Source organism: Coturnix japonica, chromosome 10 (assembly GCF_001577835.2).
Source record: "Coturnix japonica isolate 7356 chromosome 10, Coturnix japonica 2.1, whole genome shotgun sequence".
In the NCBI taxonomy this organism is placed as follows: Eukaryota; Metazoa; Chordata; class Aves; order Galliformes; family Phasianidae; genus Coturnix; species Coturnix japonica.
Genome location: NC_029525.1, coordinates 2,064,824 through 2,088,098, shown reverse-complemented (window position 1 = coordinate 2,088,098; position 23,275 = coordinate 2,064,824). Strand labels below are relative to the sequence as shown.

Here is a 23,275-nt window from a genome sequence, read left to right as displayed (position 1 = left end):
CCGCCGCTGTTCTGACAGCCCAAACGCGCTCACTCGCACAATATCTCTGTCTTGTTAAAGGTAATTACAGTTCTTCCTGTGTAATGAGATGGTTTTTAAAGGCCATTCAAAAGAAATTTTCTATAATGAGGTTAAGGGTTTTATGGTGTTATACATCAAGGGAGCTGGTAATTGGTGGGATCCAGGCAGCATCCTGAAGCAGGGAGATAGGAGGTTTTGTGAATAATAGGCTAGCACAGAGTGCAGAGTCTCCAAAATGTTTTGGTTCTGTAGGAGAGGGAGCATAAAAGCGGAGGGAGAATAGGAAAGGAGCAGGCAGAGAGCTGGAAGCTGACAGCTTCTGCAGGACTGAGGTGGCACCTTGGATGGTGGGCACTCAGGGCAGCTCTGTGCATTACTGCAGGCCTGCAGCCTGTCTCCATATTTAGGCAGAGCTGGTGATGGTTCAGACACTGCTGCGGGCGAGCGCCAGGGAGCTGAGCGCAGGCGGCGGCTGTTTCCTTGCCACCAGCAGCTCCCTCGCACAGCGCGTTCTCTTGGGATCTCCAGCCCACTTGTTTGTGCTGAAGAGGCAGGCGTAGCATGGAGAGACAAGTATCTGAACTCTGGGAGCTTCAAGTGCTCGTCTGATTGAGAAATCAGCCTGGAGGTACAGGAAGGCTCACCCGGCGCTTGTGCGGTTGTGCTGAAGGAGCAGACAAGAGTGCAGGGGATGGCAGCAAGGATGCTCGTTGCCTTACTCCCACCTGCACTATGAGGACTGCTGGTGAGTGAGTACCCTCAACACCTCAGCTGAACCTTCTGTAAACTGCAGAATATATATTAATAGGGTTTTTTCCTTGGTTTGTTTCAGCCTTCCTTGTGTTATCCCCTCACCCATAGCACAAACCAGCCCCAAGCACTGGCTTACAGTATCACAAAATCATAGAATCCTTAACACTGGAATATACAGAATCACAGAATTGTAGGGGTTGGAAGGGACCTCTAGAGATCGAGTCCAACCCCCTCACTGAGTCCAATCCCCAAGACCTCTAAGATCACAAAGTCCATCCCAGCCCCACCACGCTCACTGAACCATGTCCCTCAGTGTCACATTTTCACAGTCCTTGAACACCTCCAGTGATGGTGACCTCACCACCTTCCTGGGCAAACAGTGCCAGTGCATCGCTGCTCTTTTGGAGAAGAAAGGTTTCCTAATATCCAATCTGAATGTCACCCAGTGCAGCTTGAGGCCATTCTCTCTCATCATTTCACTAATTACGTGGGAGAAGAGACCACCGCCCACCTTGCCACAAACTCCCTTCAGGTTGTTGTAGAGAGTGATAAGGTCTCCCCTGTGCCTTTTCTTCTCCTGACGCCTGTGTCTCATTGGGGTGGTGGAGCTGGCTGCCCGAGGGATGGATGTAAGGAAGGACATGCAGTGCAGCACCTCTCCATCACCGCAAAGCAGGACACGGTGTGGGCTGGAAGGAAGCGGGCTGCTCAGGGTGCTCCCAGCTTCCTGCTCCTACCAGCATACCAAGGAGAAAGAAATATATCTCCAGCCCTTAATTCCAAACCACGCTAAGTGCATCGTGCAAGATGCTGCCGGTTGCTGTGTACCACACTCATCTCACTCTGCCTTGAGGAGTCGCATTTAATAGCCTGCCTATTTATGTTTTTTAAAGAGCAATTAAATATTAAAGGCATTTATCAAGGTATAACACTGCCAATGGTGGCCCATGATAGCAGGGCTTGTGGTCATGGTAGAGCTGCAAGGGGAGAAGGGCATCCAGGGGTACCCGGTGCTCCCACCCAGGCAACACAGCCCTGAAATCACAATCAGTGCCTGCACAGAACCTGCTGTGGAATTTGTTGCCTGAATGTGTTCTCATCGGTAAATATCAGTCTGGAGCAATTCAAAGCCTTCCAAACAAAACAAACAAACAAAAAAAATAAAATAGGGATCAATTGTGACAAATTACCCACTTCACAAAAATTCCAGAGAAAGGCTCGGAGGGGTCAGAATGTCCCATTTGTGACACATTCAAAATGAAAGAAAATCTTTTTCTTTTTTTTTTATTATTATTATTTTTTTAGGTTAATAAATCCAAGGTAATATATAGTTTGGCAGAAAGAACTGGAAATGAAAAGCAACTATCAAAATGTTTTGAAATTATTTAAAGAACCCTATTCAGTGGAATAAAAAGGGTTCTTTTTTTTTTTTTTTTCCAAGACAATTTTTTACTATATATTCTGTTTTGCTTTTGAATTTTACATCTCTATTGCTGTCAGTGGTGGGAATTCCTCCCTTTTACATCTCCAGAGCTCTAGGGTGGGGGAGAACCATCCTCAGTGGGCTCTGGCTGCTCTTGCATGACCTCACGTTGATTATCGTGGCTGCAGACATCACAACAGGAGTCAGAGGGCTCCGCTAGGCTCTGCTTTCTGGGGGAGACCAGGGGACATCACCCCGACCCCTACGGCCCCAGTGCTTTGGGCACTGGGACAGGACATGGTGGCTGGCACACAGGTGAGATGTGAGATGCCCACTTGGCAATGGGCATCTATGCAAAGATAAAGGCAATGGAAGGGGGGAAATACGCTGATGGAAATAAACGAGGCTGGGATAATGAAGCAGCATCCAGCACGGAGGAGCAGGCAGGCAGATCAAACAGCAGCTGGGCAGGGCAGCAGCCACGGGAGAGCTTCTCCTCCCCTTCCCCACGTTTCTCCCCCTCCTCCCGTGCCCTGCTCCCCCTGCATGAATCTTTCATCCCGACTAACGTCTCTCTTCATAAGGACTGAAAGAATTAAATATTTCACGAGACTGCAGTCAATCTTGCAGGGCCTTTCTGTTGACATTTCCAACCTATCTTTGACATTGCTTTCTCATTCCCTCCTGGTGGAGCAGGGAGCTTTGCACAAAGCCCATTACACTCTGCACAGAGGGGATGCCAGGGCCTATTCCAGCTGACCTAATGGGAAGCGAGATGGAGGCAGCAGCCCTTCACCTCCTTCCATTCCTATCCTTTTCTCCCCATCCCCAGCTCCCGCACAGACAATGCTGTCCCTTCACTTTGTCTTTCCTCGCAACACAGGAAACACTGATGGGCATTTCTTCCCCAGCATCAAGTTACCCAAGGGCCTCTCAAACATGTTAAGCCATCTTTGATGACTTCCCAGGTGTTCTCCAAGGTGCAGCCAAAGCCACAGCATCCCTTTTGCATCCCTGTAGGCCATAATCCACAGCACATGGAACATCTGCAGCAGGGCTGGGTAGTGGGGTTGTGCATCCACCACCATGGTGTGCCCTGGCTGCAGTGGGTGTACAGACCTCTCTTCTCATGGTGCATGTCCTATAGATCATAGGATCATGGGTTTGTAGGTTCATTGAACCACAGAATCATGGAACAGTTGGGTTGGAAGGGCACTCAACGCCCACCCAGCCCCATGCATTGCTTTGGGCTGGTTGCCCCCCACCAGATCAGGCTTCCCAGAGAGCCTCCAAGAAAGAGTTATGCTAGGAGGTGGTGGGTAGGCCCCATCCCATCCATGCAGCCCCCATCCCATCCTTGCAGCCCCCCAGGACTGCAAGCAGTGCAGGCTGGAGCAAGAAGTGAGCTCAGAGCTCCTCGCCAAGGCTGAAAAGCTCTGTAGAACCATATCCTTTTTAATGAGGCTCTACAAATTGTTCTACAGTTTCTCTGGTGTGTTGGTTGAACAAATCCCATCCTTCTTTTTAAGTTCCGCATTTAAAGATACATTTAATCCCCCCGTTAAAACTTTTCCCAATTCCTAATAAAATTACGGAACTACATTTCTATTTAGTTCTACCTATCTGACTCTAATTCTTACTGCAACCTTTGGGTCTTCTTTAGATTGGCACAGATTGATGTTTGTAGATCAGAAGGAAAGATTAATGATCACCAGTGTTCCCCCTGGAAACACCCACAACCCACGCAAGCTCCGATGGATCCAAGTAAAACCAAGTAAAGTAAAGCCACTGGAAAGGATTTGCCCCTGTGTATGGGCAAAAGAAAGGGAACGGCAGGGCTGTGTGCCCAAGCACGTGTTGTTCTGCCTGATGGCATCACACAGCCCAGAGCAGAGCTTCCCAAGGCAGAGTTGTGCCCCAGAAATCCCATTGCACAGCATGGGGATCCCCTGCCCACTGCATCTGTTCCTTAGCTATGGTGGGCACCAAAGGGGACAGCACTGGGACCATCCCCGTGCCCTGGTTGGGAGCCACAAGGTAGGGAGTTTGCTGGAAGGTTGGGTGAGATGATCCCATTGGTTTCCTTGGCTGTTAAATCTCCAGGAATAGAAAAACGGCTTGCTTTGCAAGGAAGTATTTTGCAGTTTATGTGGCAGTTCTCTTCCCTGCTAATTTTTGCTTTGTCAAAGATACTGGGAAGTATTTCTTCTGACTGACAAAGCGGTGGGATTTATGAATAGGGAAATTAAGAATAAAGAGGGAAGAAATAAGTCTGTTGATAAAAAAGCTGAATAATTCAGCCGAGGATCAGCTCCTTTCGTCGATTCCCCCAGAATTTGAATGAAATCATTTTTACTTAAAGTAAGTTTGTCTTTTGGGTTGGAAACCTGCGAGCCGGAAAGCAACATATTTGCATTTTCCTTTCCAATACATAAAACCGAGACTTCATTTTGTAGGCTTTCTTGTTGAATAATCTGCTCTAATTTAATTGGAATTTGAATCCTATAAAAAAGCATTTTCTACTTAGGTTTCTACTGATCTTCGGTATTGAGATTTTGTGATCTGAAAAAGCAATATGTCTGTGTTTGCTTATTATCATACTCAGAGGAGCTTCATTGTTTTCGCTTTTTTCTGCTGAATAATCTGTTGAATCTAAAATGCGGTTTTTCACTCCGCTCCTTATTGATATTTTGATTTTAAAATGTTATGATACGAAGAGCAATTTGTTTGTATTTTCTGCTGGGAAGTGTGTTCTGTCGAGTAACAGGGGGTTGATTCCGTCAATGTTTACAGGAGAATCTAAGTCAACAGCATTACTCACACAATTAGTCCTACCTGGCCCTAATCATTGCCTACAACTCCCTGACAGGAGGTTGTGGTGAGGTGGGGGTCGGTCTCTGCTCCAGGTAACAGCAGCAGGATGAGAGGTGATGGCCTCAAGCTGTGCTAGGGGAGGGTCAGGTTGGGTAACAGGCAACGCTTCTCATTAAGAGCGGTAATGCATTGGAATGGGCTGCCCAGGGAGGTGATGGAATCACCATTCCTGGATGTGTTCAAGCAATGCATAGACGTGGTGCTGAGGAATGAGGTTCAGCAGGCAATGTTGGTGGCTGATGGATGGTTGGACTAGATGATCTTAGATGTCTTGTCCAACCTTGATGATTCTACGATGCTATGTCTCTTTGTAATGGGAAACGCTGGTGAGCATCCACTGAGAAAAAACACTCTGACTAGCCCGACACTTGTATGGATGTATAGAAAACAGATTCCTGCTGGGCTGCAGTCCCACGTGGATAAACCAGCCCTGTCTCATTTACCAGCCTCATTACACCAGGCCCGTGTGCAGGCTGCTGGCTTGTAGCAGCGGATCGCTGCCAGGGCAAGCACAGCCTGGCACGTAATGTAATCACAGCTGCAATCACAAGGAATTAAAGTGAATTTATACATGCAACAGTCACACGGCTCTGGGATATCAATAATACGGCAGCAGAGGAGCGAGTCGGTGGCCGGATCCTGTTCTGTGTGCTCAGACCATAAGTCAGCAGCAGGCAGCATGCAGCCCATGGGCGGTGGCAGCTTGCTGCTTGCAGGCAAAATGGACAGCAGGAGCGCTAGGGGGAACAGAGCATTTTATTCGGTGCATCAACAGAAAGGGATTAATAGAAGACAGTGATCCTTCCAGCAACGTCTGGGTAAAATATCACCAAGGGGATGGGAAAGTTACATTGACTGTGAAATAATTCCAAAGGGCAACACCATAATTTTGGTATCATTTCTGGCCCATGGGTGCTATTTCACCACTGCTGCACTCCTAACAAAGGCATGCAGCACTGCTGATGAGGCTCCTTTTGCTGCAGTTTGCCTCTGGGTCTGAGCAGAGCCTGGCCATGGCATAGCAAAGGGCACCTGACAGTGCATTGCTTGTTAGCCTTTCCATCACCCTGCTTGGAAAACTAAGTGTGGGGGTAAGGAGAGAGAGCCACGGGGCCATCCTGCAAGCAATCAAAGCTTATGTGATGCTGAGTGTGCTCACAGGGCACAAGAAAAAGAACAGGGATCCACACCATGGGGTGGGCTCAGGCAGTGTCCCTGCACACACGCATGCACACATAGCTGGAGCACAAAGCCCCTGCTCCAGACTTGAGGCAACAAGCAGATGGCTCCCCAGCACTCGCATTTTACAGCATCACAGCTCCTGCTCTGCTCGTGCAGTAAACATTTTCTGGTTTATTGCGTGAGAAAAGGTGGATAATGCAGCTTTGCACAATTATAAATTTCCTGTGTTATCTGTTTGTTGAATACTTTCTCAGGGAAGGGGAGGGCATTTCTATTTTTGATTGCCATCCTGCAGGACTCTGATTTTCCCCTGCATCCCACTAGGCTTGTGCCTCTGTTTGCCTCCTCCAGATTGCTATAGCTCTGTCACTCTTTGTGGGTAAGCAGGAGATGGAAGGCTGTTATGCAGACATCAAGGGCTGTGTTTGCTTGCTGGTAAACATGAGAGCAAGAGGGACTTCTGATGGTATTAGAAACCACAAGATCTCTGCAGACACAAGGACGTAAGCATTCCTGGAGGCACGAGTCTGGCTGTCAGCAAGGCAATTAGACCTGGTGCTACTGCCAGTCCTGGGGACAGCTCAGTGGAGATCATCATGTAACCCTAAATCTAAACCCAAGCTTAACCCTAACCATAACCCAAAAGCAGTACAATGGAATGGAATGCAATGGAATGGAATGCAATGCAATGGAATGCAATGCAATGCAATGGAATGCAATGTCTAACTCTAGCTCTAGCCCTAACCTTGGGCTACATCCAGCAGTGGCACTCCAAACCTTGGGCATCCTCATAGCAACAGATCTGGTGTGTCCCACCTGCCACCAGGACTCTGCTCATCCCAGTGGGGCCTCAGCAGCTCAGCAACAGGGGAAGGAGATTATCTGAAGCAGACAGCACCGTGCCTTGCTTTACATGTACTGCAATTACCGCACTGGCATTTTCTCTGTGTTGAGAAGAAAAATGTCAATAAGGAACAAGTTATTAAACCAGCAAGAGAGTGGAAATGGCAAGGGTTCCCTGAGGCTTGGGGCTGAGTGTTATGGCAAATGCTCCTGGGGTCTCCGGGCTCTGCTCTTCCCACTCTCCTCAAGGCTGATCCTTCTCCCCAGCACTGCTGGGTGTAGAACCAGCCCAGTGTGGGCACTGTGGTGCTGAGCCAGCCTGCCGAGGGGCTGCTGGGGACCAGAGCAAGCGGTGTGTGTCACCTCAGGTTGTCAGCCTCCAAGCGAGGCCCTTCTCCCCCCTCACCCCCCTCCCCACCATCCTGAGCGATTGCATTTTTCTCTTCTAATGAGGCTTTTCTGTCTCAAGTGAAAAACCTTGCCTTTTCCTTTCCAAGGCTCTCGTCAGTGCCCCGCTGAGCTTTCTGCCTCCACCAGCAAAGCCAGGAAAGCCCCAGGGAACGACGTTTTGAAAGAAGCTGAGTGGTTCCCCGCCATCGCTCAGCTTGGAGGCTTCTGCATTGAGCAGGGCTCTATGCAGAGAGAACACTGGGACCCCAGTGCCAGCACAGACCCCGCAGTGCCAGGTGGTGTGAGCAGGGTGCCCACAGCACCATCCTGCCGGGGTGAGGCAACCCCTAAACACACCCCCACTCTCCTGCCCACCTCCCCACCCCCAAGTGCCTCCCCCTCTCCCTGTTGTTAATTATCAAAGAGATAAAAAAAAAGAAAATAAAATATATTATAAAAAAAAAAAATCAAAAAAACCACCACCCTCCAGGAATTAATTAGTGATTCATGTTGGAGCCTTGGCAAAGCTCCTTGTGCAGAAGTTCAAAGTAGGAACAATAAGTATTTGGCAAGGAGGAGGCGAGTGGCTCGTGCTTGTGGCGTATGGCGTGTGTGGTACAGAGAGGCACAGGAGTCCCTGCCCTCAATGTGGGCACCCCACAGCCAGCACTGCCATGCACACCCATCCTCCCCAAAACCTGGGCCTGGGCAGAGAATGATGGTAAAGCGAGGTTTGAAATGCAATTAATAGATGCCATGGGATGTGCTCTTGCAAGCCCAGCGCAAATGGGGCTTGGATAATTGGCGCTGAGACAAATCTATCAGGGAGATGGTGTGTCCTCTCCGAGCAGAGGTCAAGGGAGCTCATCATGCACCTTCCCAGCCAGCCCTAGTGCAGCACACACTGTATTGGCACAGCCCAGCAGCACGCACACTGCCTCTTCTTACTGGAAAACCCTCAGCAGTGCCTTTCTGACTATGCACGTGCACAAATGCATATGCCTCTGTGCTCTGCAGAATGCATGGGAATGGCAAAGACAGTCATTTGTCAGAAACCACTCAGTGCGAGGCTCCTAAATTAAAAGTTTTGTTTGGCACCAAGCAAAACGAATCAAAATCATCTGCAGAATGAGGCCCAGGACAAAGCAGAGCACCGCCTCTGCTGGGAAACATTGCGGTAAGGGAAAGGAAAAGTCTTTCATTGCTCCAACAGCAGGCCATAAAAAAAAGAAAGAAAGTTAACTGTAAGCTGGATATGAAATTAAAACATAAAAGTCAAAACACGTCGCATCACGGAGATGCATTTGAATTTCCTGGACACTGTCAACAGACGGAAGTCAAAATGATTTGCTTCAAGGCTCTCCCATCTGAATGCTGCGCGCCGGTTTTGATAATGCAAGCTGATAAAAAATGTATTTTCCAACAGAAAATTGTATCCCGGTACCTCCACCTCCATTTCCAGCCTGTACAATGCTCTGCCTGCCCAGGGCTGGAGCACAGAGCCCTCTGGTTGCAGGGGATCCCATAGCACAAGGGCAGCACTCATCGTGCATTGCTGTGGGTTGTTAAGCATCTCCATATGGCTTTGGAAACTGCAGCCATGTATAGTCGTGGATAAACACAGTGGAGCACAGCAGAATGCACAGAGCATGGTGGGGCTCTGCTGCCTGCTTCCCAGTGTTCGCTGGGAGCAATGACAGTGGGATGGGCAGCCAAGGCTGTTGGCTTGGCAAAAAGCAGATCCAGGCCAGGGTGCTCCACGCTGAGCCAGGGCAACCACCGGGTGGGCAGAAGGTTTGCCCTGCTGCCTTCTGATGAGCTCACAGCGCCTGGCCGGAGGTTCATCTTGGACTAGATGCCTTCCCAGAGGGTTCCTCCAGTGCTGCCAGGTTCAGGAGCACCTGTGCAAGCAGTGGGAGAGGAGCTTCTGTGGATGTTGTTCTTCGGGGGCACAGTGGAGGTGCTGGATTGTAGCAGCACCGCACTAAGGAGCCAGCCCAGCTGGCAGGGCAGCCACAGCAGCACGGCATGGCCTGAAGGATGGGAGAGGGGAGGCATGGGGAGGGCTGAGCAGCACCAAGAGGGTTAACTGGCAGCCACGGGAGCAGAAAATGAGGTTCCAGTTATTAGCTGATTTATTGGTCTGTCCTCAATTGGCACTCAGGACTCAGAAGAAAATGTTCCACTCCAAAGCATTAAGCATCTTCAAAGAGCAGAAGCATTAAAAATTGAAATCATAAAATAGACATGTAAATATAGCAGAGGTAAACGGGGCAGAGAAGAGAGGCACAGAGCCCAGCCTGGGGGTGGGGGGCAGCCATGGGGATCAGACACACAGGGCCAGGGAGCCGAGGGGGCACAGGTGGGCATCCCAAATTCTGCAGGGCTGACACCCAGCTGCTCCTTCTTGCCAGGTGAGCCTTGTTCCCATAGGACTTGGGAGCTGGTGCAGTGACCCAGCTGCTCTGCATCATGTCAGCGGTCATAGCTGGCTGTGTGTGGCTCCAGCATCCAGCCCAAAGAACATAGGGGACTGCTGTGCTCTCTGGAGCCCTTGTGTCCCCAGGGTGCATCCCACCAGAGCAGCCAGCAGGAGGACCAGCACCCTGCCCCATGCCCTGGCAACAGCCCAGCCCTCTTGGCACAGCTACCTGTTTTTCCCCTCCAGGCAATTTTTCTTAATTGGGAGCTTGTTAATTACCCCACTACTTTGCAGAGGAAATAAACAGCAATTAGAGACATGAGCGGCATTTCTACTGGCTGGCGCCTCGCCGTGCTGCCAATGCTCTCCTGTGTGACTCTGGGCAGGCATGCAGTCCTTGCCCATCCTGCTCTGCACTGCCCCAAAGTCATCGGTCGCTGGGAAAAGCCCACTTTTCCTGCACAACAGAAGGTTCGTGCCTTTCAAGAGAGCATCGGAGCTGTTCTTATTCATCAGAACTGCTATAAAGAAAGCATTTTTAATTAACATAATTATCCCGTTTAAGAGAAGCAGCCTGCACCTCACAGATACTTTTCAAACTAAGGATGCGGGCTGTCACAGTCAGTCATCATTAAGCAAAATGAGATGCTTTGCCTTGCTGATCCACCCCTGCCTCCCATTTCCTATTGCAAACCCTTGTGAGTTGACCAGAGACAGCTTTGGGCTCTGTGATCCTCTCTGTCCCCATATCCCTGTCCTCCACTAACTGTTTCCCTGTCCGTGCACCCTCCTGTAGCTCGAGGTACACCCCGAACTGCAAATGGGCAGCCCAGGAGGCAAAGGTGGCTATGAAAAGCTGCAAGATTTGTAGGGCTTTGTTTCCAGCACCACTGCACAGTCAACAGATAAAAGACTTGTTCTCACTGAAAAAGACCAGAAGGAAAAGCACTGAATGCCTGGTGTTGGGCTGCCAGCAGAAAGGAAGGGAAGGGAAGGGAAGGGAAGGGAAGGCAAGGCAAGGCAAGGGAAGGGAAGGGAAGGGAAGGGAAGGGAAGGGAAGGGAAGGGAAGGGAAGGGAAGGGAAGGGAAGGGAAGGGGCTGCAGGAGCAGGCACCAGCTGTTTGAGCATCCCAGCCCCATCCATGCCACACTGCTTCTCCTGCCTGGGCTCCCACTGAATCACTGATGGTTGGACTAAATGATCTTAATGGCCTTTTCCAACCTCAATGATTCTACAAACCCAGTTCACTGTTTTTTAAAAGGTATTTTAATATGCTGTTTTGCTAACATTTCACCTTAATATGGATCACAAGGAGGGCTTTTAATATAAATCTCCATGGCTGGTAGAGAATGGCTCCAATTGGGTGGGTATGCCCTGGAAATGCTCAGTGCTGATGGAGATGCTCATACCATGTTTTTCCTGCTGACCTGACACCTGCCACATGATATGGGCAAGCCACCTGCAGCTACAGCAAAGCCTTCAAAATGAAGATTTTTAGTGGTTTTCTCCCTATTTGACCAAGGTTTCCCTAAGAAAGCGAGGTTTCTGCAATCACGTGCTCAGCGTGTTGCCTGTCTCCCCTAATCACTCTCCAGCTCAGCAGTCAAACTCGATAGGCGGTGAGTGACAGCTGGAAATCTCAAAGATATTGAATTCCTGGAGGTTTGGCACAAATGGGCAGGCAGGCAGAGATGAGAGGCCTGCTTGTTCGGCCCTATCATCTCTGCCTGCTTGTTCAGTCCAGCCAGGCAGCAGCAGGCTCTGCAGAATCCACCAGCGGGAAGGAAAACCATGAAATCTCCAACCCAGGGAATGGGATGAATGAAAGCACGCATGGTTCTGGATATTGAAATCAGTCAGTCTGAGGTATCAGCCCTGGAAAAGCAGCCTTCTGTAGTGCTGACAGGCGCCTAACAACCCGTTTCCAAATAGGAAATGCAATTTCCATGGGAAATTCTTTTTTTTTTTTTTTTCTCTTTCTCTCTTGGTAGAAGAATTAAAATATTCCGGAATATATTCAGAAGCAGCTCCTGCGAGCAGCTTCCAGGTGGAAATGTCCAGGTCCCCTGCTTGTTGGGGAAGGTGTGAAGGGGAAGGAGAGCACGAGCAGAAGGTAGAGCAAACCCCAGGATTCTTACTGGGTTGGGTTCACAGGGCACACGGGCAGCCTTTATTTGCATGCAGGCTGCGAAGCACCCACTTAGAGATGCCTCAAGACCTACTTGCAAGACTAAGTAAAAATACCTCCTTGGGTCCTGGATCGACAGAGCTGGGAAGGAGGTTTCCAAAACAGGCTCGTCTCCCCGCCTGCGCGGAGGCCGGGGTTGCGACTCCCCGGGAAGCTGTTTGTAGGTCTCTGTTGGTGGGCTGCAGGCGTCTGCCTTCCCCAGCTGTAAGTAGGGCTCCCTCCTTCCCAGAGTGTTATACAACGCGGCTTCCTGGCTACATCCCTTTCCTTTGCTGCCCCGAGTCGGCTGTGGGTTCGGGAAGCCTTTCCCCAGCCGCCAGTCATGTGCAAGTCTTATCAAAAGCCAAAGCTGAGGCCAGATGAACGGTGATGCTCATAAACGCCTTAGAAGGCAAATGTTAACGAGCACTGAGCGGAGGGCAAGAAAAGCCCTTAATCGCATTAGCTCCGCTGCCAGAGCTGATGAACATCCCCAGGCCCAGCTCCCGGCCCAGCCAGGCGGCACAGCGGCAGGACGAGCTCCCAGCCAAGCTTAACCCCAAAGAAATGCCTCCTGTGAGCGGATGGCACTGGCACCACGTGGCTCTGCAGTCATGAGTCCCACTGGGCTTCCAATGGCTCGACTGAGCAAGAGTGGGAGGCACATTGATAAATCAGAGCCGGGGATATGGGGCAGAACGGACCCCTCTTGGCAAGCACAGGGAGAGCCCTCAGCATGGTGCTGGAGAAAGGAGCCTGCCTGAAGGAAGGCTTATCCACACCATCATTACACCGCGAGGCTGGAGGAGAGAGAGGTGCATTTATGCACTGCAGCTCGGCTTGCATAAATAAGCCATGTGCCAGGTTTTCATACTGGAAGCTCTGCTCCCAGCTCGTGTAACTGCCTGGGCTTTTTTATGCGGCCAGGAAATTATGATATAAAAATATACATATAAAAAATAACGGCTCTCCTCAGATCAGTGGCCACGTGAGCACAGCCTGCTGTGCTGCCCTGCCTGTGGTCCTGCTCACCCCGCACACGCGCTCACGTGCCGCTCCACAACACACGGCGATGGGTTTTTTACGACGCCAGTCTGCAGTTCCCCCTTGGGGGAAAATGTGGTTTAATTTTTATTATAACCTTAAAAAGGAGACTAGTGAGGCATCTCTGCCATATATTTGGTAAGTGACATTTACGTCCACGCGCATTAAAGCTGCTGATGGACCAACCCGAGGAGCAGTGTCCCTTGGGCAGGGCACCTGCGGCTCAGCTCGGCCCCAGGGCTCCCTCTACGTGCTCCCCATCCCCACTGTGTGACCCACTGGAGAGATCCAGGGATGCCTTCTGGCTGAGGAACCCCATTTCTACATGTGTGGCCAAGGGACCCCACACCAGCAGTGCCTTCCATCCTACAAGCATTTCTGTCTGGCATGGGTTGTTGCCCATCCTTGCCAGGCTAGAATGGAGTTTACTGTGTGAGCGCAACAGATCTCCTTGGCCACCGAATCCAGCTTCCTGCTAGTCAGTATCCTGCCAAGTTTCAATTTGAATACACATAAAAAGACCTCAACAGCTGGGTGTTTAATTACAGGGCTAGGAATCAGGCTCCGTAGAGCCCTATCAGGTTATTGCAGCTCCCTTGAGCTGGCTGCGTGGTGTGCCAGGAGCGGCCCCGGGCAGCACAGCAGCTCCAGCTCTGGCTGAGGGTGCAAAAGCTCAAGGAAGTGGAAAACACAGTAAGCTGAAGGCAGAGCACAGAACTCAGCCCCTTGCTTGGGTAGAGGTATCACAGTGGCTCTGAGAACGCTGTGGGCAAGCTGCTCTGCCTCCCATGGGTATGTCCCTGGCAATGTCTGCCTGTCCTGCTAAGTAGGGCTCTCTCTAGGCAGCCAAGAGCCCAACTGAGGACTCCACCATCACTGCACCAGGCACCTGTGCAACTCTTTGCTCTGCTCTCCAGTATCCAGTAGCCCAAAGCTAGCACCCACTGCCTCCTACAAGTGTTCCATGCACCATGAGCTGACAGAACAGCAGAGGAGCCGGTAGCAAATGTGCACAGGAGGTTCACTGGAAGGTGTCCAATTAGTTAACGAGCACTCCAGATCAAAGCACTGTCAGCAGTCAGTAATTGATTTCCACAAGACAAGTGGCAGTGAGTACATCTGAGCAACCCATGTCTGTCCTAGGGATGGACATAAGAAAAGAGGATATGGGGATGAACATGACCCTGGAGCCACAGCACCCAGCCTCTCCCAGCAGAGAGGTGGCAGGAGGAGCACAGGTTCAGCCCCAGACCCGTGCTGACACGGAGGGGAGCAGCAGGCAGCGACAATGCAGGGGTTATGAATGGATGATCCGGATCCCCAAATGGATGATCCCCATCCCTCTGTGCAGCACCAGGAGCAAGCAGCATGCCTGCTGCCATCCCTGATATCCAGTTCAGACACACAGGGACACGGAGCACAGCCGAGCAGCCCTGCCCTGCTCCCACACACTTGCAGCAGCACGTCACAGGCGCGCATGCCGCTGCAGCTCACAGCCCGTGCGGGCTTTGCTTCTGACGAGCTGCGCTGCAGTCATTAAGGGAAAGGAGACGTCAGCCCAGCCAGGCACCTCCCACTTCCACCAGCCACAAGCTGTGGAAGGCCAGCTTTCATTTCTTCACGTGCTCACCCCACAAGCGTTGCTTCTACTGGGGAAGGTGGGCGCAGCGGGCAGCTCTGCTGGGCTGCTTTGGCCAAGAGTCATCTCCAGCAGAGAGGGCAGGTGTGTCACTGCGCCTCAGCCCTTCGCCTTTCCGCAGCCACCTTCCAGCAGGCTCCTCTGGTTACAAAGCAGAGGCAGAGCCACGAGTGCGCATCTCCCCCGGGGTGCCCGCACCGACACCGGCGCTCTGCCCGGCCGGAGCTGCGGAGCGGTTCCGCACGCGGTCGCGGTGATAAATTAGCCCGAGAGCCGGGCTTTTCGTGCAGCTGCCTCATCCCCTGCCAGCATGACAATGTGATTAATTTTCAGTGCAGATGAAGCTCATTTCTCACCGGCACGTGACGGCCACGCAGCCGGCGGGGGTGAGCAGCGAGCGCAGGGGGGTGAAGGCGAAGGCAGCACGGAGCCACGCTCAGGGCAGAGCCAGGAGGAGAGCTCGCCGCATTCGGCTGCAATTAAGCACGGTGCTGGAGAGGAGCCCTGCGTGGGCAGTGAGCTTCTATCGCCACTCACACACATGGCCGAAGCTGAGGAGCACTGTGTGGCAGGAGAAGAGTACAGAGATTTGGGGAGAAGCAGCCTTGAGATGCTTACTGGGCTTGGGAGAGGCTGTGCCACCCAGCTGCCTTTCACCCCTCTTCTCCCTTTGGGGTTGTTTTCTACCCCATAGCACGTGTTTGCATGCTCTCCTTCACAGCCAGGCAGAGGCTGGCGGCTCCCGATCCATCACGGGCTGCAGCTCTGGGAGGAACTGCCTGGGATGGCAGCACTGCCTGCTGCTTCCTGACGTCACCCAGGCCTGCCCCGGGAAAGCTCATCCTGCTCACCACCCATTGACAGAGTTTCTGCTCTGGAGCGGTGCCCAAAGCGGTGATGCTGTTGACACAGCGCTGCACGGCACGACTCTCCCAGCACCAGCGCACTGATGCAGGGCACTGAGCGCTCTGGGGCTCCCACTCGGTCTTTTCCTTAGGGAACCGAGGCGCACTGAGTGTGACCGGCAGATGCCCAGCCCTCCCGTGGACACCCTTGGGTTTGCAGGAGCTTGCACAGCAGCTTGTGCCACAGCAGCAGGAGAGGAATGCAGGAGTGCACGGAAGGAACAGCAGCTTGGAATGCAACTACTCTCACATGGATAGCAATCTGGGGAACCATGATATGACACCACTGGGAGATGGGGTGCATGAATCAGAAGGAGATGGGAATGCCAGGAAGAACTGCAGGTGATCAATCCGTGGGGGTGCTGTAGTCACTGTGCACTGGTCTACCATATGCCCTGACTCTGGCACAACTGGTGCCAGGCCATGGTGTCCCTGCTAGTGCTCCATATCCCTGAGCCAGTCATCCTAGCAGCAGGTGCCCCTTGTTGGCACCCCATCCAGCACCCCATCTCTGCACCTCTGCAAAGCACAACCAGCACAAGTGGCAGCAATTCGCTGTGTTTTGCTCCAGCATCCGTGCCCTCTGTTGGACAATACATCAGTGCAATCCTGTTGCACAGGAAGTCTGCTATGGTTTCCTCCCTTCAGGAAATCAAAGCAATGCCTCTCCAGTCAGACCATCTTGTCTCAGCCTACAGCGCAGGAGGAGCCTGGCATGGATGGAACTGTTTGTAATCTGTGCAAGTGATGCGGCAGGAGTTCAGCCAGGCCACATGGACCAGGGACAGCAGCAACGAAGCAGTGCCAATGCGTGCAGTGGGACTCAATTATCAGCCCTACGGGTAGTGCCAAACAGAGGAGATGCACTTTTTGATATGTGTACTTCTTAAAGAAAACGTGTCAAAGAGGCCAGATAGGAAGGCAACACAACATGCAATGGCCCTGCTGCTTTGGAGGCAGCCCTGCTAATTTCTCCCTGTGCTGAAGCAGGGTCTTTTCTGCTGGTTTAAATTACACTCAGAAAACCCAGGGTGACTTTGGGAGTGCAAAAACATCAGACAAAGAGAAGGCAGAAGGACTGGCTCTAAGACGCAGCAATGGCCTCGCTGCACCTAGCAAAGCTGTCATGGGGACATGCACAGCACCACTGCCTTGTGGTGAGACCCAAGCCCCAGCCAGGACCATGCAAGGCCAGGTGTCCCCAGAGCCTGGCCCTGAGTACATCTGTGCACTCAAAGCCTGGCATCAGCTTTCCCAGGGTGCTTCATCTTGAAATACAAAAACCAAAGGGGTTTTTGTCCTTGTTTACTGAGCTCCTTTGCAGGGAACCTGCCAGGCCCAATATGTGCTTCACAAGAAGAAAGCAAGCAGGGTAGCTGTAAGGAGCACACTACTGGAAAGGTCGCATGGCCAGCGCTGCCACCCCTGACCTTCATGGTTCTTTCAGATCCTGGGTGCTCTGAGCCAGCCACATCCAAACCCACTGCCCTGCCACATCCCCAGGGTGGCTCCGTTCTGCTCCAGCCCAGCGCTTTGCCCTCTGATCTTTGCAGAGCTCCTCCAATCCCCCCTGCACTCCACCATGGAATTTCTCAATGGAAGTTCTACGTTCTCATCCAGCATACCCTACCCAGCGAGGACCGAAGATACCCACACAGTTCCCCTTTGCAGACTTCAGAAAGGCAGCAACAAATACAGTTTGCACACAGCTGGGAGATAACTGCGCCAGCACATGTGCTGCACTTGCATTGTGCTGAAGGGCTTTGGGATGGACCCTCTGCAGAGTCTGGCAGTGGGGAATGCAACCCAACCCTCACTGCTGAACCCTGCCCTCCAGCACAACACAGGTGCTCTAGCAGCAAGGAGGAAACACATTGCACTTACCGGAGCTGGAGTCCTGCAGGGACCCGCTGCTAGGTGTGAGACCTGGAAGGGAGCAGAGAGAGACGTGTCAGTGGGCACTGAAAAAGGGAAGGCAGGCAGGCTGATAGGACTGTGCCAGCAGCTGGGGTCCTGCTTCTGGTCTGGGGGGCTGGCAGGGCACTGGTGGCCAGTGGACAGACACAGGGTGTGCTGAGCCATAGGCAGGCTCACTCAGGGCTCAGCCCTCCTGGCTCAGCTCTTGACCACCCTGCTGGGTCATGTGCTGGTGTGTACCTGAGCCAAGGAGGGAGAAATCGAAACCTTCACACGTGTGGAGGTGCTGACACCCACCCTGGTGTGAGCTCACCTGGTGCTCGGTGCCTCCCCAGCTCCCACAGCACACTATGCAAACCCATGCAAAGGAGTCACAACAATTATAAATATCTGTGGGGAAAAAAAATCTGCCCGTAAATACGAGGGAAGGGGAATTTACAGCGTTTTCTTTGGAGATTTCTCCAGGTGTTCCCTATTAAGCCATTGTGTTAGTTTGCATAAGTATTCCTCAGACAATAAAGCACGCTCTGCAATCAGTTACCAGCAGCGGCGGGTGTGCGGCACGCCAGCAGCCAGCCATAAAGATGACAGACGGGTTCCTGACGTCACCCATCTTTAGGGGGGCTTTAAATCAGCACATCAGCAACAGGTTGTGCTCAGCCTGCCCCATGGCAGGAGGATGTGGGAAGAGCTGGGATGCAGGGGACTGCATGGCCAAGGGACGGCTCACGGCTCAGTCCCAGCACAAAGAGCCTTTGGGAGGGTGAAGAGGAGAGAAACCCCCCTGCAATCCCTGCAGCTCTGCCAGGCTGACAGGTTAACATCGAGAGTCTGAGCTGTACTTGGGATGTGACATTTCTTGGCGTGTTTAACATGTCCTTATCACGGCTCCATTGTACTTCAGTGGAGATGGGTGGGAGAGAGGCAATGGTTAGTGCGTTTCCTCCCGGCATGAAATGCGGAGCATGTCCTCCGCTGAGTGCAATTACTGTGTCTCTGACTCCTGTAGTCTGGCTAATACAGTTAAGTATACTGGAGATTAAGGGATTTTGGACTGCAAAGTCCATTTCATCCACCCAGGCCTGTGCAAGGTGATGCTGGCAGAGAAATCTCCTGCAGAGGTATTGAATGGAGCCGGGGCAGGTCAGTGGGTGATGGTCACACCGCATCCCTGAACTGCTGGGGGGAACACAGAGTAAGTCCAGGGCTGCAAGAGGATCCAGGTGAGCATGCACTGGTTCTTGAGGCATGGCTATAAACCATAGGTCTTATGCCAAGGAGGCCCCCAAATAACCCTCCTTCTGCTCACCTACACCCCTATATGCACATACACCCTACATATACATTGGCATGGAGCTGGCAGCCCCCGCAGGGCCACCCCATGCATCCACAGGGCCCAGCCCTAGCCAGCTCACTCCAGCAACTCAAAGCCTGAATCCAAATGTTAACTCCACTTCTCAGCACAGAGCAATATATACAGCACAAACCCACGTTGTCAGGAGATACCCCACAGCCATCAACACATCTGGATGCAAATGATCGCTTAAACGCCCCACATGGTTCCGCGCATACGCGATGGATTTACTGCCATGTCTTGTAGAATTAGGAAGGATGAAATAAGGCAGCTGAACAGCACCGGGCAGGTGGGAGCAGCCACCAGCTGGCTGCAGGGCTTTGGCTAGGGAGGGAGATTTGAGTAAGCTCAGTGGGATGCAGCACTGCTCACAGCCTGGGGGCAGCACGCTGGGGCTGTGCCCCACAGCAACACAGCTGTATTCTGGATCTGCAGTCTCAAAGTCAGCCAGGACAGAATGCACTGCAGTCCATGGCAGGAGGGGCACTGCGACCAGAATCATAGGATCATTATGAGTGAAAAAGACTTCTAAGATTACCTAGCCCAACTATTGATCCATCCCATTGTAAGTTCTGCCCTGAGCCTCCACTTCTCCACACTGACCCATCCCAGCTCCCTCAGCAGCTCCCCATAACAGCAGTGCTGCAGACCCCTCACAGCTCTGTTCCCCTCTCTGGACACACTGCAGGGCCCCAGTGTCTTTCTGGCAGTGGGGAACCCAACACTGAACACAGCACTCGAGGTGTGGCCAGCAGAAAGCATCTCCTGGATGGACCCGGCCCTTGCTCTTGTTGATGCCGACAATATGGCACCATTTTTAGGCAGCCACGAGCACTACCGACCGCAGCCACTAAGCTCAGAGAGGGAGGAAATCAGTCTTCGAGGGGAAGATGGGGTTAAAAAAGAGAGAGAGAGAAAGAGAGAGAACAAACGATGCCGGGGAATGACTACAACACCTTGAAACCGTCCGGCTTTGAAAGGCAGGGCTGGTGCGGGGAAAGAAAGCCTCATTACCATCAGAAACCCTCGTTCCTGCCCTCACCTCCCAGCTCATTTCCATATCACAGGGCACACAATGCCTTTCTTCGCCCGGAACGCTCGGTACAGCCCCGCACCCGCGGGAGGAGCGAGCGGAACAAAGCCGGGCCGGGTGGCACCGCGCTGCCTTGGGACCCTCATTGCCGCTCAGGGACATCTCCCATCGCGGAGCTGACTATTGGACGACTTCATCTATTTCTTTCCTCAGCTTCAAGATTCTTTAGTCAGTCAAATAAGGCTGAGGCGTAGCGGAAAATCAAGCATTGTAAGGGCTGCGGCGAGTTATTTTCATCTTAATGAATGTGTAGGAAAGGTTGACGAGTCTTTATTCTGCTCTTAGGGGATCGTCGGGAAGTTCCCAGCTGAAGAAATTAAAAGCATCAGAAGAAATTACAGCAAGAAGTCAAAGCAAGTGTGCTCCACAGAGCTGGGTGCAAGCAGGGTCTCCAGCCAGCACCAAAAATGGTTGTTTTGCCCCAGAAAACACCACGAACATGAGCTGGAGTCACTGGATCCATCATGCTCCTGCCTGCCTGCTCTGATAACAGCGAGGCAAATCTTGTTGTGCATGGTCAACAGTTCCTGCAGAGACCTTGGAGTTGGAGAGCAAGGGCACATAGAGCGTGATGAAGCCCCCAGGAAGCAGTGCCCGAGGGCAGAGCCAGGGGGTTCCCCATCCTGGGGGTACCCTGGGGCCGAAGTACCCCCCCACGGGGAGCCACGCTGTGCCATGCTGTGCCATGCTGTGCTGTGCCATGCTGTGCTGTGCCATGCTGTGCTGTACCACTGTGGCTGCTCAGCCCAATGCTGCTCTGCACGAGGCGGTGCTGTCAGCACTGATTGATGGCGTGGTTCAGAAGGAAATAAATTCCCAGGCTCTTGCAGGAGGTGAATCGGGGGGTGTATCCATCTTAAAGATACTTAATGAATGTGCCTCAGCACGCCGAGTGGCAGCAGATACATCTCTGCAGCCAGCACTCCCTGTGCTTCTCCTCGCAGGGCTCAGGCACAATTTAGCAGCTTCTTATTGATTATATTTACGCTTCCCAGGCCCTGGCAGCATCTCGATTGCCCCAGTGCAACAAGAGCCCTGTGGTCTCGGTGGGGATGTGTCCACCTTTAGTAGGGCACTGGCAAACCGCCTGGTATGGTAACTTTGGGGATGAATCCTGCACTCTACGTGGTGTTTTGGCCCCTGGACCAAGCACTGAAGATCACATAGGCCTCAGCTCAGCTCTGAGGCCAAGGGAAAGGATGATGCTGCACTGCTGGAGAGAACTGGCCTGCACCAGAGCAGAGGTAGGAGCAGGGGGGTGGTCCAAAAGGGAAACGCTGTGTTATTGGGTGGTAGGAAAGGAAATCCCAGCAAAATAAAGGAAATAAGCATCTTAAGGAGACAGCTTTGCAAGGAAGACTTTGGAAAGCCTTGGCCTTTATTCAGCATAGAAGACTTGCACTTTTAAGGCAAGAAAAATGGCAATCAGCAGTAATGGTGTGTGGTTTTGCTTTGTTTTTTCCCTATTTCCCTTGAGGGGGGAAAAAAGAAAGGAAAGCAGCAAAGAAAAGCAGAGCCCTGGCTGACCTTTCTGGCTATGCGACCTTGTCTGAATCACTGGATGGTAACAATGAATGAAATGCCAGTGCCCTGGTTCATAAATACCAGCCTCCTCTAGGGGTGAAATGCCAGCTTTCTAACGTGTAAATGGAGCAAAGCAAATGTCACCCTCCCCGAGGTGTGAAATGCCAGGTGGCAGGGTCTGCCAGGATGGGGCATGGTGGGGCTGCTGGGTGCTGCCCAGGGCTGTGCCTGGCTCCTCCCGAGCCTTGCTCTTATAGAAGCAGAGAATGGTTGGGTTGGAAGGGGACACTAAAGATCATCAGGCTCCAACCTCTGCCATGGGCTGGGTGCCACCCCCAGCTCAGGCTGCCCAGGGCCCACTTGTGTTCTTGTCACCTCCAGGGATGGGGCACCCACAGCTCTGGGCAGCAGTGCCAGTGCCTCACTGCCCTCAGAGTAAGGAATTTCCTTCCGACATCTCACCTCTTTTAGTGTAAAACCATCCACCCTTGTCCTGTCACTTTGAGACCACATAAGACATTGGTCTCCATCTTATTTATAAGCTCCCATAAAGGACTGAAAGGCTGTTCTCCAGCTCCAACTCGAGCTCAGCTCTTCTCCAGCTCCTGCTCAGGTTCTGCTCATCCCCACCACTCCCCGAGTGCAATGCCTTAAGCGTGCAGTCAGGAGGTGTGGGACAGGCATGGCACCCACACCCACAGAACCCCATCTCATTACAGCTGCCTCTGGCCTCATTTTCCCCCCTTTCCAAGTGTTGCTCCCCCAGCAAACCAAGCGTGAGATTCCTCACAGTGGCCAGCCAACCAAGTAATCAAATCTAAAGATTGCTTCGCATCAAGCCCAAATGGGTACTTCCAGTTTTCTAAATGGAAAAACAAGTGAGTGTAAGGAGATATTGCCACATAAAGAGTTTATCTGTACCTGAAACTCCTAATTTTCAGCGAGTGCTACCGCTGCTGGTCTTAATCCTATTTGTTAAGCAGGAGGAACCATCAAACATGCTGTCGTTGCAGCACTGAGCAGAAGAAACAGGTGGGAGAAGCCAGCAATACATTTGATGCTCCTCCAACCCTACATGTGGCCAAGTACTTTGCTTGGATTTAAGTCCCCATTAGCTCCCATTCCCTTCTCTCCTCAGCATCAGTGCTGGCTCAGGATGCTCTTTTAGGGCAGATCTGTTCCCCCAGCTCCCAGCAAGGCACCCCGTAAAGCCATAGGGTTGTGCACATACCAGCATCCCTACCTGCCACCGGAACAGCGCGGCAGCAAGGGAATGAATGAAGCTTTGCTTTGTGTCCCATGGGATCCGCAGCTCTTCTCTTTCCCCACACCCACACCTTTTTCTTCTATCCATCTTTCCCCCCCCCCCCAAAAAAAAAGTGTGAAATAATTTCATCACTCCTCCTCTCCCCGGATCTCACCCTTCCCAGCATTTGAAAATAGCTCATGAAAAGGAGGAGGAAGGTTGGGAGGGGAGGGGGGAGGAGAAAGAAAAGGAAATGTGTGGTGATGGGATGGAAAATGGAAGGGGGAAAAAGAGTAAAATGCAAGAGTAAAAAAATATGCATCTTCAAAAGCAAGTCAGGCCTGGCTGGTGGCTTCCACCAGAGTACCCCGGGCTGCCCCACATTCCCTCCTTGGGTAAGGGGGGAAATGAATATCCCCAGCAGGGATGGGGACACCCAATGCAGGGCAGGATGGAGCCGAGTGATGTGCTGAGGTT

The 23,275-nt window shown here is 52.1% G+C and overlaps 1 protein-coding gene across 3 annotated transcripts in view; it reads right to left on the bottom strand.

The window, feature by feature from the left end:
* LINGO1 (leucine rich repeat and Ig domain containing 1) overlaps positions 1-23,275 on the bottom strand; it is a 95,177-nt gene that overhangs the window by 44,542 nt on the left and 27,360 nt on the right. For all 3 annotated transcript variants that reach the window (XM_015872454.1, XM_015872455.2, XM_015872452.2), the window contains one exon: positions 17,549-17,590. The gene's annotated coding sequence lies outside the window, so the exon portion shown is untranslated. Of the gene's footprint in view, positions 1-17,548; positions 17,591-23,275 lie in introns of those variants that run through there.